The 12,631-nt window shown below is 42.9% G+C and overlaps 1 protein-coding gene and 1 long non-coding RNA gene across 2 annotated transcripts in view; both read left to right on the forward strand.

Annotated features, from left to right (window-relative positions):
- Positions 1-12,631, forward strand: part of MYO1E (myosin IE) — a 232,332-nt gene that overhangs the window by 119,369 nt on the left and 100,332 nt on the right. The window lies entirely within an intron of this gene.
- On the forward strand, positions 261-2,087 carry LOC116564305. Its single transcript, XR_004274838.1, has 2 exons — positions 261-1,291; positions 1,598-2,087. It is a non-coding gene; the product is annotated as an uncharacterized LOC116564305 (long non-coding RNA).

Here is a 12,631-nt window from a genome sequence, read left to right on the forward strand (position 1 = left end):
GTAGAATCCACTCTTTCTCCAGGGGCCTTGGTTCTTTTCTGTTTCCTTTTCTTTTTCTTTTTGAGACCAAGTCTCACTCTGCCACCCAGGCTGGAATGTAGTAGTGTGATCTCAGCTCACCACAACCTCTACCTCCTGGGTTCAAGTGATTCTTCTGAGTGGCTGGGATTACAGGCATGTGCTACCATGCCTGGCTGATTCTTTTGCATTTTTAATAAAGACAGGGTTTCCCCATGTTGGCTGGGCTGGTCTTGAATTCCTGACCTCAAGCGATCCACCCACCTCAGCTTCCCAAAGTGCTGGGATTACAGGTGTAAACCACCGTGCCCTTCTGGGCCTTGGTTCAGTTTAATGGGAAATGGTGTTAAAAGACCGGTAAACTGGGCACCAAGAATGCTCACTGCGCTGTTGTTAGTGCCTGTAGTTTTCTGAAAGGACAAAGCTAGGGAATATGAGTTTTTTAAGAGAAAAATGAAATGGAAAAATTGTTTCCAGTTAATTTAGAAGATTTCAGTTTTTCTTTGATTTTAATTTTTGTATCCTATTTCTCTTATGCTGAAAAATCTTAGTTCCTGATTACATTAGCAATTGTTTGCATTGCATTTTATACATTTTAGATAGATAGACTAAGTTTGTTAATGCTTTTAAAATAACAATACCACTATTATTAGTAGCAATACTGAATTTATTTTAAAATTTCTTTTTTTTTTTTTTGTCCAAATGCCCAATATTTACAGTCAAAATACTGGGTTTCATAAAAGTCACTTAAAATAATCCTTTTCTGTGTCAACCTGACCTACAGTTGGGTTCATTTATTTCATTTTCATTTTTAGTTGTTTAGCATTTTTAATTTTGTTTTCATAATTATGTAAAACATTTACATAATTCCAAAGTCAATATTGCAAAACGTGAGCACTGAAGCATTTCAAGGTAAATATATATCTGAGGTATTTAAAGATAAATATAGACTTCATGACATTTTACCCCTAAATATTTCCACATGCATCTCTGAAAAATTGAAATATTTTCTTACTAATCCCAAGTCCATTATCATAACTAAATAATTAATAGTACTTTTTCAACATCATCTAAAAACTTCTATTAACCTTCTTTAATTGTGGCAAATGTCCTTTTTTGCTGGTTTATGCAAATCAAGTAATGCTGAATGCATTTGGTTATGAATCATAAATTTATTTTTATCCTACCATAGTTCCTCTGTTACTACTATTTTTTTCATGACACTGACTTTGAAGAGACCAAACTACTTTTCCTACAGACATCATTTACATTTGTCTAATTGCTTCTTTTTTTTTTTTTTGAGACGGAGTTTCGCTCTTGTTACCCAGGCTAGAGTGCAATGGCGCAATCTCGGCTCACCGCAACCTCCGCCTCCGGGTTCAGGCAATTCTCCTGCCTCAGCCTCCTGAGTAGCTGGGATTACAGGCACGCGCCACCATGCCCAGCTAATTTTTTGTAGTTTTAGTAGAGACGGGGTTTCACCATGTTGACCAGGATGGTCTTGATCTCTTAACCTTGTGATCCACCCGCCTCGGCCTCCCAAAGTGCTGGGATTACAGGCTTGAGCCACCGCTCCCAGCCCTAATTGCTTCTTTTTGGTGTCACTATACTTACTCCTTCAACTGGATTCTCTACAAATTTAAGGTTATAGCTAATGACTTGATTAGATGCAGATGCAAGTTAAATTGTATGAGGAGGAGCACCTGGGTCATGTATTTGATTGCTTAATAGAAGATGCTTCTGTTTGACACTAAGCGGAGGTCATCAGCTGCTAGAGAGGCAGGAGGTGTTTTCTTAAAAGGAATTGAATCAGGGTCCAGGATGAGTTTTCTAATGGAGTCCTTTGCCCTTTCTCCTGCCTCACATTTTCCCTCTTCTGGGTATGTACTGAGATGAGCAGGATGGGGATGGTCTTGTTGCATGAGCTTGCCGGTCTGGAACCCGCCTCAGTCTTCCGCAGCCCATGTGTCTCCCTTCACCTCCCACTGCAAGGTCCACCTGCACTGAAGCAGGATGGGTGCCCACTTCCAGATCCTTGTTTCCAGCTGTTCAGGTGGCAAAGACTTCAAGGACCTGCTCCCAAGGATTTCTGTTGCAATGGCTGTGCTTTAATTTAGGAGATGTGCTTTCGTTCAGGAGCTGCCTGGAGTTGGGGCAAACTTCAGGTTAAGGGCACAGGCCTCCAGTCGACTGCCCTCCCTGCAGACATCAGTTGTGTATTCAGAGCTCCCCAGGCCACCCTCATCCATTCATGGGTTCTCACTGCCCCATCAGGTTCAATAATTCACTAGAACAACTCACAAAACTCAGAAAAGCCCCACACTTAGGATTACAGTTTTATTCTGACAAAAGGACACAAGTTAGAGCCAGACAAAAGAGAAGCCAAGGGCGAGGTCTGGGAGGGTCCAGAGGTGGAGCTTCCAGTTGTCCTCTCCCTGTGGAGTCACTGGCAGTGCTACCTTCTACCCGTATGAGGTGTGACAATACTCTGATCACACACTTGATCACGCACCACCTGCCTGGCTCACCGTGTTTCCAGCTGCTGTGAAAGGCTTGTGCAAATGCCTTTAGTTTCCAGTTCGAGGTCAGAATTGTGATGGTATGTCCCAAAGCCCCTAACATACATCACATTGTCAGACTGTCCTGTGATCAAAGCCCCCAAGCAAGCAAAAACACCCCTCTTAGGTGGGACATTCCAGGGGCGTAGACATCACCACCCAGTCACGGAGGGCAAGAGCCTGACCTCTTGAGTTGATTCTTTCCTGCACCAGGGCTGTGTTTGTCTTCTTTGAGAAAGCAGATTGGACACCTCTGACATGCCGTGGTTCATGCTCACCTGACCCTGGGCAGCATGCCTCACTCTTGTCTGGGCCTTGGTTTTTTTCACCTGCAAAGGAATTGAATGACCAGATGACCTCTGAGGTCTTCCTGGTTTTGGAAATCTTCCACATAATGCTAGACAGAAGGAAAGGCAGGGAAATCCTGTTCTGGGTGGAAAGGCCAACTTTGTAGCCCCTGACACCAGATGAGGCACGTGTTCCATCTGTTAGGGGCTGAGTTGAATGCTGCGTTTCTAAATGTGTTTGTGAGCAGAAAATAAACAAACAAAAATCCATTTTCTTGGAGGCTGGAAGAAAAGCCTGCTCCTCATGCTAAGGGATTCTGGCATGGCTGGAAAGACTAGGAATCTTTGGTGTCATTTAATTAGGAAATAGAAAATGAATGATGACCTAATTTCTGTGGTATTCTTTTAGACTTTCACCTCCCAATGTCCCTGGAGTGACTTTATGTAAAGGACACTTCAGATGGCATAATGCAGCCCACAGAGGAGGCATTTCTAGTTTCCTCTCAGTCTTACTCATGTTTTCCAACGCAGTGGATACAATGACAGGATGGACTGGCACCTAACCATTTCGAGACTAGAAATGAGTGTAACAAATTGCATTTTACAAGACATCAAAGAAGGAGACACCTTGCTTTCTCAACCACAGGGCTCCATGGAAGCATAGGTACTGAGCTTGACCCAACTACAAACTTGATTCGTCAAAACAGCTAGAGTTGAGCAGCCTTGGTAGACTGACTCGCCATCAAACTCACAAGGAAGTATGAATCAGACCCCAATTCATTATTTCCTAGGGAGAATTCTTTCTGTGGACAGCTGAGTATTTGCCCTGGAATACAGTCCATGATGGGAGCTAAGATTACCACCAGAAGGCTAGATAGAGGGCTGAATTCTGAGTGAAGGGATGATCGTATTCTCTAGTGTTATCAGCTCACGGCACTCACACCTCCAGATAGCAGATGTGAACACGTGAACTAAGGGTATTGCTCTAGTCTGCAGAACAGTTTTTTTGCTTAGAGAAAACCCCTCATCTCTGCTGTTCACTTTCCTGTCCTGTCTCTGCCATAGGTCAACCCCCGTTCGCTAACCCACACTCTATCCTGCTAAGCCCTGACATCTATTAGGCTAACTTCTACTCAGGAATAAACACCTGCAGTTGACCTTGGATATTTCCTACTTCCTCCTCAGCACACTGGCAGACAAATCAGGAAGAGTGGCTTCTGTAGATGCTCATTTTTTTTGAGACAGAATCTTGCCCTGTCGCTCAGACTGGAGTGCGCTGGTGCTATCTCGGCTCACTGCAACCTCCGCCCTGGGGTTCAAGGGATTCTCCTCCCTCAGCCCCCCAAGTAGCTGGGATTACAGGTACCCACCACCACACCGAGCTGATTTTTTGTATTTTTAGTAGAGACAGTGTCTCACCATGTTGGCCAGGCTGGTCTCGAATTCCTGACCTGAAGTGATCCACCTGCCTCAGCTGCCCAAAGTGCTGGGATTACAGGTGTGAGCCACCATGCCCGGCCTATAGATGCTAATTTTATCTACCGTGAGTTGTGTTCACTAATTTAACTTTTTTTTTTTTTTTTGGAGACAGAGTCTTACTCTGTCACCCAGGCTGGAGTGCAGTGGCACAATCTCGGTTCACCACAACCTCTGCTTCCTGGGTTCAAGTGATTCTCCTGCCTCAGCCTCCTGAGAAGCTGGGATTACAGGCATGCACCATGACCCCCGGCTACTTTTTTTTTTCTTCTTTTTTTAGTACAGACAGGGTTTTGCCCTGTTGGCTAGGCTGGTCTCAAACCCCTGACCTCAAGTAATCTGCCTGCCCCAGCCTCCCAAAGTGCTGGGATTACAGGCACAAGCTGCCATTACTTGCCTAGGTTCGCCAATTTAGCTTTCTAGGGATAAGTATTTCTGATTCCTGAATTGCCTTACTAGTTCAGTTTCTGTACAGATAGGTAGGCTCCACCTCCAGAGATTCTGTTTCTACTGATTTGTGGTAGCCTCTTAGCATCAGTATCTTTTTTTCGGGTTCCCCAGCTCACTCTGCTTCAAAGCCAGGGCTAAGGCTCTTGAAATCCTGATTGCAGGTCAACTCTTGCTGGTAGCATCATCAGGCCAGGCAAGATAGAAATCCGGAGTGCCTGCACTCTGCTGGTTGCTTTTCATATAGTTTATCTTTTTTAATCCTCACCATTCTGTTGGTATTGGTTTTTGAAGCTTCATCTAGAAAATGAGGCTTAAGAGAATTCCAAGATCCAAAACTAATAGATGGCAGAGCCTCTGTTTGAATTTAGCCCTGTCTGACTTCAAACCTTAAGCGCTTTCTCTATGCCCATTAGGAGTGATGCCTCTCTGGGTCTCAAATTAACCGTATTTCAATGGAGATGTAATAGCTGTCATTCCCATGGGAACAGCGGTCAGGACAGTTAGCCAGGTTGGTTACCCTTGGACTCCAAGGATTAAAGTCCTCCACTCTGTCCCCCAAAACACAGGTGCTTTTTGTTTTAATTTTTGCAGCAGAGCTTCGCTCTGTCAACTAGGCTGGAGTGCGGTCGTACAGTTTCAGCACACTGCAACCTCTGCGTCTCAGGCTCAAGCAGTCCTTCCACCTCAGCCTCCTGAGTAGCTAGGATCACAGATGCGCTCCATCATGGCTGGCTAATTTTTAAATATTTTCTAGAGACGGTGTCTCCTTATGTTGTCCAGGCTGGACTCAAGTGCTTTTTAAAACCTAACCCTTTGTACAACAAAGCCACAGCTCATATGAAGAAATTAAAAAAAAAAAAAAGAAAACCTAACCCTTTGTACATTGTTGGCTGTGATGTATTCTGCCTACCCAGGAGGGTGACAATTGGGCTTGTCATCAATTGGAGGATAACTGACACACAGACTGAGTTAACAAAAGAACATGACCTTATTGACACATTAGCTTTGATTTCTTACCAAGAGGTAAGGATGCGTTTATATATCAAATGGCCATACCTGGGCAGTTTCTGTGTCTTACCTGACTTGTTATCCACTGGGTATGTCTGGGTGCCAGAGCTCAGTCTTCCCCTTCTTTTCATGGTTCTCTATGTCATCTTTCTATATTATAGCAGGTTTCTGAGCAGAGACATGATAGCACCAAAGCCTGGTTCACAAAGATAACACTATTGGTAGAAAAGAGATAGGATGTTGAGGGAATGTGGAAATCTAGTGCAGCAGTGAGGGCCTGACCTGTGTTAGAAAGGCAAGGAGGAAGCCAATGTGTGACTTTCAGTAAGCCTGTAAAGAAATAAAGGAATGGGCAAGTGAAGGTAGACTCTGGGCGCTGCCAGCAGAAAAATGCAACAGCAGGAGCTACATGAGCATCATTAAGAATGATGGTGAGGCAGGGCACAGTGGCTCATGCCTGTAATCCCAGCACATTGGGAGGCCAAGGTGGGCAGATCACCTGACGACAGCAGTTCGAGACTAGCCCTGCCAACATGGTGAAACCCCATCTCTACTAAAAATACAAAAATTAGCTGGGCATGGTGGCAGGCGCTTTAATCCCAGCTATGCAGAAGGCTGAGGCAGGAGAATCACTTGAACCCAGGAGACAGAGGTTGCAATGAGTGAAGATGGCGCCACTGCACTCCAGCCTGGATGACAGAGTGAGACTCCATCTTAAGAAAAAAAAAATGAATGAATGATGGTGAGCTCTCGAAGGCTTGTTAGGTACCTGTGAACCCAGTAAATGAGCCACCCATATCTGCCTAGCTCATTAATCTGTTCTCTAAAATCCAGAATTTTGATTTGTGCATTAGAACCACATATGTGAAACCTTTGGATGTCATAGACATCTCTTCTCTGTAAATCTGTTTGACAAAATGATCATGATGTGTAAAAGGAAGAACTGGCGAGCTTTGTTCATGATCTCTACCATCTCTGCATCACCAGGCAAAATCTCGGCAGTGTGGTCAGAGGCATTTCTGAAGCCCTTGCCATTCTCTATGGAGAATTACTGGGCCTTGGAGAACATTTATGTGACAGTTTTATTGCTGCCGTCAGAAATGAATTCCTATCCCTTTTGGTCTAAATCAGCTCTTGCCACCTTAGGCTGTTTAAGACACATGATGTCAACGTGAAAGCATCCCATTTGGTGCTGTTACTACTTTTTGTATTTGAAATATCCTGACACAGTAGTTTTCTGGTTAGTAGACCATCTGTCCTTAATACATCCAGTAGCAGTCTGCAAAGTTTTTGTAGGTTGCAACCTGCATGGGAGCTGAATAAATATTTTTTTAAAGAATAAAGATATGAGAGATATTTTGAAGGTACATGAGTCATATTTGCTGATTGAATAAGAGAATTTTTGCAGAAGAAAAGGGGATAGTAGTCATCACTGGAGCTAAGATTTCTGACCTGTGTACTTCAACATACATTTTAGAGTTGGAATATATAATTTTTGCAGTAGTAAAGATAAAAGGGAAAAATTCCGAGTGCCTCTAATATTTGGCTCATGGGTCTCCTGTGCTCTTTGCTGTGGTACCATCAAGTATCTCCGGATTCTCAAGCTATCTTCCTGCCTTTGATGTATTTCAGGAACCTTTTATTAGTATGAGGACCCTTTTCAGGGTTCTCCTGAGTTGCTGTGAGTCCACCCAGTGTCTTGTTTGTCCCAGCAGCATTGGCCTTTGAGCTCGATGTCCCCCTGGCCTGGCTTTGGGAGGCCCTGTCACCCCATGCCTGTGACTGTAAAGGGGCTGCATGGCGCTGCCCCTGGCTGTGAATTTGAAGAGCAAGGGCCCAGATTTACCCTGTTCCCCAAGCTCCCTGCAAATCTTACATTCTAGACTGGTTGGTGAAATTCCTTCATCATCAGCCAAGGAGTGCTATTCAGGAAGGTGCCTAATTAATATACTGCCCGTAATCATAACAGCAACCCTTTTTTGAGTACTTGCTTTGTGTCCTTTTAATTATGTCATTTTTCATCTTTATATCAGCCTGGCAAACTAGGTGTTGCTGTCCCCTACTTTTGCAGATCAAGAAACTGAGTCTCAGAGAGGCAAAGAAACTTGTTGAAATCTTGCATTTGAAATGTGACGGAACTGTGCTCCTAGGCAGGGCTGCCTGCCTCTGGGACAGCAGTCTTCTTTGTTTTCTCTGCTGCTTTGAGCCAGCAGGTGTTAGGTTAGCTGGTTAATAATCCATTACCACTTTCAGTCATGAGGTGCAGTGGAAAGATCTCTGGGGTGAGTCATAGGGTGGACTGTTCTTTCTATCTAAGGCGTGTGACCTCTGCAGGCCTCAGTTACTTCATCTGTAAAATGGGAATTCATACCTTAAAGGAATGTAAAGAAAGTGTAATGAGGAAATATACATGATGAAAAAAATTGAACTCTTGAAGAGTGATGTAAAAGATCTGCTAGTTACATTAAAAGGAATTTCAGAGCTGGTAAGTAGCCGAGCTGGGATTCAAACTTGGTCTTCATACTCAACATTGGATTCTTCCAACTGCATCAGTCTGGGCCAGGATGAGCATTACCATGGGGCCATCCATGTTGTTGGCAGACTAGGTGAAAATTTTTTCGACTTGACAACACCAATTAACTAGGTATTTGTCTGGGGTTGGGAAGAAATACCAGCTGTTAGTCTTACTCAGACTTTCCTCAATCTATTAAAGAATGAATTTGTGGGCCGGGCGCGGTGGCTCACACCTGTAATCCCAGCACTTTGGGAGGCCGAGGTGGGTGGATCACGAGGTCAAGAGATCGAGACCATCCTGGTCAAAATGGTGAAACCCCGTCTCTACTAAAACAAAAAAAAATTAGCTGGGCATGGTGGCGCGTGCCTGTAATCCCAGCTACTCAGGAGGCTGAGGCAGGAGAATTGCCTGAACCCAGGAGGCGGAGGTTGCGGTGAGCCGAGATTGCGCCATTGCACTCCAGCCCGGGTAACAAGAGTGAAACTCCGACTCAAAAAGAATGAATTTGTGTTACTTACCCAGTGGTTTCAGGATGGCTGCTTGTTTTTTGACTGTTACGCTGTTAGCCATGGCATGTATTTGAGAATGAGTTTTTTAGTGTAATTCTAAGGTCTGATGGAGACTCCCTCTCTCCATGGCCCTGAAACCTCCCAGATGTGCTTCACCTCCAATTTGTTTCTGGTCCAGATATAGTAGGGCTGCCAGGAAGGGAGACTGTGAATTGAGTCATTGGAGAAGGCTGTCCAGGACCTTCTTTGATGTGGTTTCTCATTCTTGCAGAATTATCTTGTCTTGTGATCACAGTGATGCAGGCAATTATTTGTTAGTTCCAACTATGTGAGGTAATAAATGTTATTGGCAGAAGGCTTGCTTAAATGGGTGTGTATCAGTAAAGACTCAGGAGTAGCTAAGAGTTTTCTAATGCTGTGTACTATTTATAGTGTTACTTTGGGAAACATCGTTGATTTTTATTGACTAGTCAACTCATATGAGGATCTTAAAGGTTTACCTTCCTCTGAGACAGTATAGCTCTGACCCTTGACACAGTCTCCCTCACCTCCTTTTCTAGCTCTGCCACTCACTAGCTAAGTGTCCTTGAGCAAATTGCTTACCTTTACTCACTTCAAATAATGGAGACAATAAAAGCACCTACCTCATGGGCTCTTATGTGGGTCAAGTGATTGATACATGTAAAGCACTTATAACAGCCTATGACATGCATAATACACACAATGAACACATCCTACCTACAGCTATCATAGCCACAATATTTCTGTGTGTTCCTTCCAAGCCTCCTTTGGAATTGATGTTATTTCTCATTGTCTGGACCATATTTCAATAGATGAATAATTATATTCTTCTTTAATAACTCTGGAATTCCAAAAAGTGTTTTTTAAAAAACTATCCCTATATTTTTATTCCTTGGGTTACACCTTTTGAAATAAGAGTCGTGTTCCACCATATGTCTCTGTATTTGCAAAAAAGCAGGGTCTAATTAAATAAGTCCCAGTGGGAATTTCCACTGTCTTGTTTATCTCCCCAGCACATTGGCACAGTTGATCCTGACTCCATTAGCTCCCATGAAGCCACATGCATCCTCTTGCCTCTCTGTGTGCCTCTCTGACTTTTGCATTTTCTTCTCTGTTTTCCGTGTTTTTTGCCCTTTATAGCTCTAAAGAGTTCAGGCATTCCATTTTGTAGGATGACCTCAGGCTGAGTCTACCTGATATTTCCTCATGACCAGGCTTAGGTCATGCTTTCCAGGCCAGAATATCTTAGAAACAATGCTGTGCTCTTGATCACCTGGTTCCATAGGCATCTGCTAGGTTTCTTCTCATTAAATTCACCCTATTTTCTTTTAGGATATGTTAGTATTTTGTCGGGATATATTCTGAGATTATGACAACATCCTGCTTCACATCAAATCTCCACCTACCAGCCTGAGCATCCATTAATGACTCCTCCCCAGTCAGTCATCCATATGATGGCTGCCAAATGGTGATGATCTATTTCCATCATTCCTTCTACATTTATTAGTTGGTATTCCACTGTGAGGAAGAGCTTTCCCTTCTCTCCTATTTATTTATTGATTCATTTACTTTCTTATGGCAATATAGAATTATGGCTTCCTATATATTCAAAGGTTCATAATCTGTTATTATGATTATTTATTTTGATTTGGCCAGTGGGAACCCCTTTCAGCTGGCTCTTATGTGCTTGACATGTCCACATATCCACTCATTTGCTTGACATGTTATACCACTTTAAGTTTCCTTACCTTTTGGCACAGTTAAATATTCCATGCTCAGCTTGAATTTTCCCTGCCCCAGTCCTGGCATTGGTCATTTCCCCAATCAGCCCTGGTTCCTTTTATTGAAAAACGGTATTTAGAGACCAACATTGGATGCTTTGTGTGTTTAGTGACACCTGTGTGCCATTGCTTCTAGGCCCTCTTAGTGGACATTGCTAAGAAATATGTTTACTTAACTATTCTATGTTGATGGATATTTGCATTATTTTCACAATAAGTGTTTTATTTTCATTGTATTTCTTTTTAAGATATTAATTTTGGGCAAGTGATTCTGATTTCGTATTTATAGAAGTCATGGAGGTTCCCATTTACATTAATAAATTGTGTCAATTTTGAAAAAAGTGCAAGTAAATAATATATCAGTTGTTCTACATAGGTAAAGGCAAATTTATCAGTATGCTGCCTTGAGAAAATGGAAGTCTAGAGCCTATATAACATGTAGCACGAAATGCCACAGGCCAGAACCCTTCGTGCATCCTCAAACCTGATACCCAGGAACCTGATACCCAGGGTCACTCTTGGATCTCTACACTACCTTCCAGTTCGACTCCCTACCCCTCCCAACTTCCCACCTCACACTCAAGCCCTGTTACTTTTTACTTGTTTAATTTTTTTTTTAAGAGACAGAATCTCATTCTGTTACCCAGGCTGGAGCGCAGTAGCTCAACAATAAATAGCTCACTGCAGCCTCACTGTCCGGCATTCAGAACGATCCACCCACCTCAGCCTCCCAAATAACTGGGACCACAGGAGTACACTACCACGTCCAGCTAATTATTTTTAATTGTGTTTTTTTAATTTTTAAATTTTAATTAATTAATGTATTTATTTTTGAGATAGAGTCTTGCTCTATCACCCAGGCTGGAGTGCAGTAGCAAAGTCTCAGCTTACTGCAACCTCTGCCTCCCAGGTTCAAATGATTCTCCTGCCTCATCCTTCTCAGCAGCTGGAACTACAAATGCATGCCACCATGCCCAGCTAATTTTTTTTGTATTTTTAGTAGAGATAAGGTTTCACCATATCAGCCGGGCTGGTCTTGAACTCCTGACCTCAGGTCATCCACATGCCTTGGCCTCCCAAAGTGCTGGGTTTATAGGCATGAGCTACCATACCTGGCCAATTGTTTTTGTTTTTGTCTTTTTATTATTATTCTTATTCTCGGGTTTTTTGGTTGTTTGTTTTTGTTCTTTTTAAAAAATGAGATCTTGTTATTTGCCAAGGCTGGCCTCCGACTCCCTTGGCCTCCCATATTGTTGAGATGATAGGTGTGAGCCACTGTACCCATCCCCCCAAGTCCTGTTTAACTACCTGTGATTCCCTTCACATATACCCCACAGAATTTTTATTTTAGCCTAGCACTTTCTTTCTTTCCTTCTTTTTTTTTTTTTTTTTTAAACTGTACTTTAGGTACCCTGCAGAATTTTTACCTCTTCGTTATGGCTCAGGGTTCATCCCAATCTCAAAGATGTATACACACAAGTACATGTACATATACACAGCCCACCTGGCTAACTTGATTGTCCTTGTTGAGACGTAACTAATTGTGACTTCCTTTAGGAATCTTTTCGTCAGGGATAGCTGCCACCCACAGATCCCTAAAACTATACCCACATCTCCACTGTGTTATTTGTATTCTCGACTTCCTTGTGAGACAGTGAGTGAGCTCTTCTCTGACAGAAGCCACATCTCATTCTGGCCTTTGGCCTAACACATTGGGACAGAGAGGGATAATGCATGTTGGGTGAACAAAAGTAGGCATCATTTTTGTTTTAAGTGTTTATGCTTTTTAAAGCACAAACAAAAAGTTGGAAAGCAGCATTTCAATTACATTGATCAAGCCAGTTACAAGGGAACACCGGTTCCTGCCGTACAGAACTAGGAGAGAGATTTTGAGACCAGGAATGGGGAGATGGGAGTGTGTTGGTGAGTCTTCCAATAGTAGTAACAGCTGATCCTACTTATTTTATGGAATATCTCAAAAAATAAAAATAAAGAACTGAAGTATTTT

The sequence above is a fragment of the Sapajus apella genome, unplaced genomic scaffold, assembly GCF_009761245.1.
Source record: "Sapajus apella isolate SASKATOON/1434 unplaced genomic scaffold, GSC_monkey_1.0 scaffold37, whole genome shotgun sequence".
NCBI classification, from domain to species: Eukaryota; Metazoa; Chordata; class Mammalia; order Primates; family Cebidae; genus Sapajus; species Sapajus apella.